The sequence below is a fragment of the Pseudopipra pipra genome, chromosome 3, assembly GCF_036250125.1.
Source record: "Pseudopipra pipra isolate bDixPip1 chromosome 3, bDixPip1.hap1, whole genome shotgun sequence".
Lineage (NCBI taxonomy): Eukaryota > Metazoa > Chordata > Aves > Passeriformes > Pipridae > Pseudopipra > Pseudopipra pipra.
In genome coordinates, this window is record NC_087551.1 from 903596 (window position 1) to 909595 (window position 6000).

Genomic DNA, 6000 nt, shown 5'->3' on the forward strand with positions numbered 1-6000 from the left:
TCAGGAGGATAATTAATTCCCTGCTTTCCAAAGGAGCGAGGGGTTGGAACAAGATGCACTTCAAGGTCCTTTCCAACACCAACCACCTCACAATTATTGTTCTCCTGATAACTTTTCCAAGCAAACGGCTCCTCCAGGCATCATCTACCCCTAAAGGTCATGTTTAGGATGTGGGATGGATACACCAACCCTCTGGGAGACTCTGGGTGGTCAGTGTGTGTGTGTGGGGGGAAAATTCCGTAAAAAACGGGGTTATAAACGTGTCATCAACTGGGAAATCCGGAGCTGCCGAGCTGCTACTGGCAGCAGCCCCCCAGAAGCTCCAGGTCCTCTCCCCATCCAAGGAGAGATCCCGTCGGGAAGTGCATCAAGAAGGAAGACGAGCCTAAAACTCCAATACTCCTTAAAAAAAAAATTGGCAGGAAAGTGTCCTGTAGCACATGAAAACATTGAGGTCATTCCCCCCGGGATCTGATCCCAGCAATGCCTGGACTGCTCCTGCCTTCCAGAACTGGGCTCTTTTCCAGGCTTTTTGCTTAGTTATATCCAGCAAATCTTCATCCTTGAAGAGGAGGAGGAGGAGGGAGGCACTGCCTGGAAGGCGCTGGTGCCTCTGGATTGCCCTGGGAATGGGGCTGCACTTGTCATTCCGGGGGAATCCTGAGGAAAAATAATCTGTTTTCCTTTTCGCTAATGAATTTCATGGCTCAGAGGTGAGAGAAATTGGATATTTAAATGGGATATTTAGCACTGGTGGGAGGAACTGAAAGATTATCCCGGCTGCCTTTCTGCTTCCCTACTGGGCTGTTTCTAGCTCACATCCCCTGGGATTCAGGCCCTGGGTGCTGCTGGGTCTGTTTTCTCACATGGGGTGTGTGATGCTGCAGCTCCCAGTGCCTGGAAGTCCGGGTCATTCCCTGCCCTGCAGAGCCATGTCCCACTCTGACCCACTTCCCAAACACAGAAAAATCCCAGAATCCTGCTTTCCCTCCTGTCCACGTTTTCTCACATAAGGAGAATTCAGCTTTTAAGTGAAAAAGAAACGTTTGCTCCCACCTGGGCCAAAATAAATAAATAAACACGTAAATATTTCCCTGGAATTGCTGATGCTTCACTTTCTGACTTAAAGTTTCCAGCCCCTTTGGCTGTGGGGAATTCCTCAGAAACCTGCCCTATCCCTGAACTCAGAGCCCCACTAGCACATAATTGGGAGATAAAAAGCTCACAAAAATGCTGTTGGCACGACCCGAAGGCGGAGTTTCTGAGGAAAAACTGGGAAATGACTCACACGGCTCCCGGGTCGAGTCAGTGATGCTATCCCAGGCTGACTCTTTCCCTCCAGGAGCATCCCCCAGCCCTGCCACCTCTGCAGGAACAAGAGGAGGCTGGAAAGTTTCCACTGGAGTGGTTTGAACCCGAAACCCTACGAGGTGCTGCCGGAAATCCCGAGCTGGGATCCCTGTTCCGTGGCCAAGGCTGCCGTGCCCTCTCCTGGCTGAGCTCCGGAGGCCTCTGGGATGTGCTGAGCCTGGAATTGCTCAGGGGAAGGGTCCCTTTTGCAGGATCAGGTGTGTCCCACATCCTCCTGAGAGCTCAGGTAATTACAGAAATCCCGGAAAAGCTCCGTTCTGAGGGGAAAATTTGCCTTTCACCCACTTTTTAAATTACTTTTATTATGAATTTTTACAACCACACGCAGGGTCTCATCGAGCCCAGGGAAGCGCATTTTGACCGTGGTTTTCCCAGTTTATGTGGAGCAGATGGATCAAAACTCCGTGGAAAATGTGAGGGAAGCAAAGCCTTGCGCTGTTCCAAGCTGTTGGTGCAACAGTTACAACAGTTTGGAGCAGGAGAAACAACCAAAAAGCCCTTTTTGTGCACAGAAAAGAGCCGCAGTCCTGAGCACAGCTCGGGATAGCAGCCACAGCCTGGTGGGATACACGGAGCAACTCCAACCTGGTTTTTCTTTTCCACGTTGCTCCGAGTTTTCTTTCCTTTGTTTTTCTCTGGTTTAACTCTTTTCCCTCTTCCAGCTCACTTTTATCCACGGAAACGGGGCGGTTGAATGGGAGGAAGGCAGGGGCTGTCGAGCCCCACGGCACAGCTGGCTCTGCATCCAGGTGCTGGTGGAGCTTCCCTACATTCCAGTAGGATGAAGGACTAATTGCTTCTGAGCTGGCTTCTCCCCTTCACTCCACTGCAAGAATCATGTAGGGCTTGGAAAAAAAGGATATCCCAGGAGCTGGAGGGCCTCATGCCAGGACAAACCAACTGCTAAGGAACTGGGATGTCTGGGAGAGGAGGGAAATAAAACAACCCCTAAAATCACTGGGAAAAGGTCGAGCAAGGTTTTATTTTCTTGCTTTGACACTGGGAAGAAGCAAATCCCACCCTGTTTGAGACATCACCAGGATGTCAGGTCTTCCTGGATGGATGCTGGGATGCAATGGCCTTTGCTCAGCAGCGGGGGTGATTTGTGTGGGAATAAAGCCCTGGATCTGACCCTGGGGTGCTTGGAGTCACCAGAACAGGCTGGGCTGGTAGCAGGGAGTGAGCTGGAAAGCTGGGAAGTGGCTGGGATTAAATCCTAAATGTGCTCCCAACCCCTCTTGCTCGGGACAGGGCTCAGCAGGACGGCACCGTGGCAGGAGGTGGCACAGGAAAACATCCCTAAATCCCTCTGTAATAGTCCAGAGTGCCAGGATGGATCCCAGCCAGAGGTCACCAGCACTGGGGCCGAACCTTTGGATCAGCTCCATAATTAGCTCGCTCTATGACTGCATTTCCACACGGGATTAGTAACTGGTATTAGATTAGTAACTGGTGACCCACGGGGCAGGCAGCCCCTTCCCTCCCCCGGGTTGGGATGGATCCATGGGAGAGTGGCCGTCTCCATCCGATAGCACCCATCTCCATCTGATGGCATCTCCTTGCAGGTGGGTGCTGATCCACATGCAGCACTCATCACTCTGGCAAAGCAATCAGTAATTAGCTGTTCTCTGCCAATGAAGGCCCTGCCTGCACCAAGACATGGGTGACTGACCAAAAAGCCCCCGTGCCCCAAACCGAGGCGGGATTGACAAAACATAGGGATCAGATCCCTGCCTTAAGCCCAGCCTGATTTACCAGAGCGATCAAGCTCTGCTTTAAACCCCCTCCGAGGTTTGGTGGGGCTCCCGTGGGAAGGGAGGGCCTTGCTCCCATTCCCCCTCCGTGCACAGCCCCCAGTGCTGGTTGTGTCAGCGGGGGGATTGTGTCTCTGCGGGGTGTCAGCAGAGCGGGACGCGGATCCCGCCGGGATTTCTCCGGGAAGCGAGGCGCTCCGCAGCACAATGCATTATTTCCTGCAGGGAGGGACCCCGCAGCACAGGAAAACATCAGCACTTTTCTGCAGGCATCGCTCAGGCACTGCCTGAGCCTCGGCTTGTCCTGCTTCCCTGCTCCCAGTGGGAGCCGGGACCCCCGGGGTGCCAGCGGAGCAGGGATGGATTAGGTTATTTTTAGTGGAATTACGTTGCTGTTCATCCTCCTCTTGGATCCTGCTTGGATCCCGTCCGTGGGTGCTGGATGTGCCGGAGCCGCCGTGTTTATCACATTAACCTCCAGGATAAAGAACTCCATAAATAAAAAGACGGGGCCGCGGGGGTTGTTCGGAATGTGGGCGATAAAGATAAGAGCCGGGGAGGTTTGGGCAAAGCCCCTCCCGGATGGAAGGACGTGTTCCCTGTGTCCGGCGGCCGCGTTCCTCCCTCCTTATCGCGGCGCAGCAGGAGCCGGGCGCTGGTGCCAAGGGATGTGCTGGGTGCCCGAGCTGGAGTGGCACTGCTTCAGCGAGGGAAAAAGGGAATAAAGGTGAACAGGGAGGGGAGGGAGAAGCGCTGGGATCGCAGCCGGGGGAAAACCTCCCCTTGACTCCAGGGATTTTTTTTTTAATTTTTTTTTTTGCCCCCCCCCCGGGGCGCCAAAAACAGGGAAGAAAACAATTCCCTGGGGGTTTAAAAAAGGCATCTTGTCTTTTCCAGCACTATTTGTGTCCTCTCCTGTGCCATACAAACATGTGGCTATAGGCATCCACCACTGGATTCACCTGTGGAGGGGGGGATGAATGGAGACAGGGCTGAGGTCACGGGAATTCCGGGGCTTTGAAGCAGCTCTGGGACCGCTGGCCCTGGGTGGAAAACGTAAACAGCCACAAAAAAAGATGGATTGGGCTCCAATGTCCAGCTCCTGAGATGCCACAAGGCTGTTATGGGTCCCGAATTGCTTGCTAAGCTTTTTGGGAGAACTCGGATATTCATGGGATGGAGGTGTCTCATCTTGGGTTTGGGAAGGGGGAGCCCACTGGCTGAGACAGTTCCAGGGATTGGGGCCATAACCGGCCATCCAGAGGCTGCATCCTGCCAACAGGAGGGAGCTGGTCCAGCAGTGTGGAGGTGGGATGCTCCCCTTTTCCAAAATTTAGTGTTTTCCCATATTTTGGTGATTCTCTGGCAGGTCAAAGCTGTGTGTGCAGCTTCCCATAGCTGCAGCTGCTGTGGGATTTCACTGGATAATTATGGCCTAATTCCCATGTTGGAAATGAAAAAGGAATCTTGATGCTCCAGGTGCTCCCTCCCCTGCTGTAATTCCGAGGCTTTTTACCTTTCCCAGGAGCTGGATCATCTCTAGGCATTATCTGTGGATGCTTTCTGAGCATCCCCTGTGGATTTTGGTGAAGGACAGCGCGGCCCCAGGACGGGCCTGCTGGAAATGGGAAGAGCCCTGCAGATAAGCATCTGGATCCTGCAATTGTTATCCCGAAAGGAGCAGCAGCAGAAAGGAGGGGAGGAACAGGGGATGGTCCGAGGGGCAGAGAGGGGCCAGTGGGGGCTCGCAGGGGATGGAGCTGCCGAGGGGGAGGTTTGCAAACGGACACAGTCCTTGTCCATCCCAGCCACCTGCACGGCCCGGCCTGATCCCAGCCCAGCTGGAGGCAAGGGCAGCCTTTCCACTGACTTCACTGGGGAAACATTCCCTCCTCCCTGTTTTTTCAGGAAGGAAAACACCGGGGAACGAGGGACTGGGCATGCAGGATTCAAGGGAAAATGCATGTGGCAGAACACGGTGAGACTGTGCCTAAAGGATGAGCCCGTTCCCAAAGCCCTCCTGGGATTTCCCTTTTTCCTGCTGCCAAGATCCTATGAAGGCTCCAAATGAGATCCAAGCTGGATACCTTCGGCTACAGGAGGTCTGGGGGTCAGAGCCTGCACTCCCACAAAGTAAAAGCTTCCAGTTTTTCTTTTTCCCCAAAGGCTGCCTTTTGGGATCAAGTGGAAATGCTGTGCCAAGGCCGGGCTTTCCATCAACTGCTCCTGCTGGAGCTGATTCACTTCTCTATTGAACAGCTCAGTCTGGGAGGTTTGGTGTGGTTTCCCGAAAATTCTCAGGAAAAGCTGGGAAAGCCTTATCAGGCAGCTCTGCCTCTGGCAACTGTGACACCCTGACAGGACAGTGGGAGCTGGGACCTCTGGAAAGAGAGATTATCCCTGGGGAAGCGGGTCATACCACACATCCACTGTGAACGGGCCAACTTGGAAAATAAGGGGAATGTCATTCCCATCCTGCAAAGAAACAGGGGGCAAAGTCACTTTCCCAAGTAGGTGGGGTTATTGCTGGCATTCCTGCAGTATCCATGGCTCCCCTTCCCACCGGTGCTCATCCCTCTGTTATCATGGACGTGGGAACCCCCCTCAGCCAAACTCTCCTTTTTCATGCCACTTCTGCATTGGCACAGTTTAAAACAGGCACCACTTCCATGACTTTCAAGAGGAAGGGGTGGAAAAGCGGCATCCCACTGTTTATGGCTGCAGGAACGTGTGGTGCTGGCAACATCCTCCCTTGGAGCTCTTCCCTGCCCAGCTCCTCAAGCTTTCTTTCTTTATTTGTAATTTTTACTCTTAATGACAGGGCAAAGTCGTGGGGGGTGACGGTGTCACTGCTCCCAGTGACATCCCGCGTTAT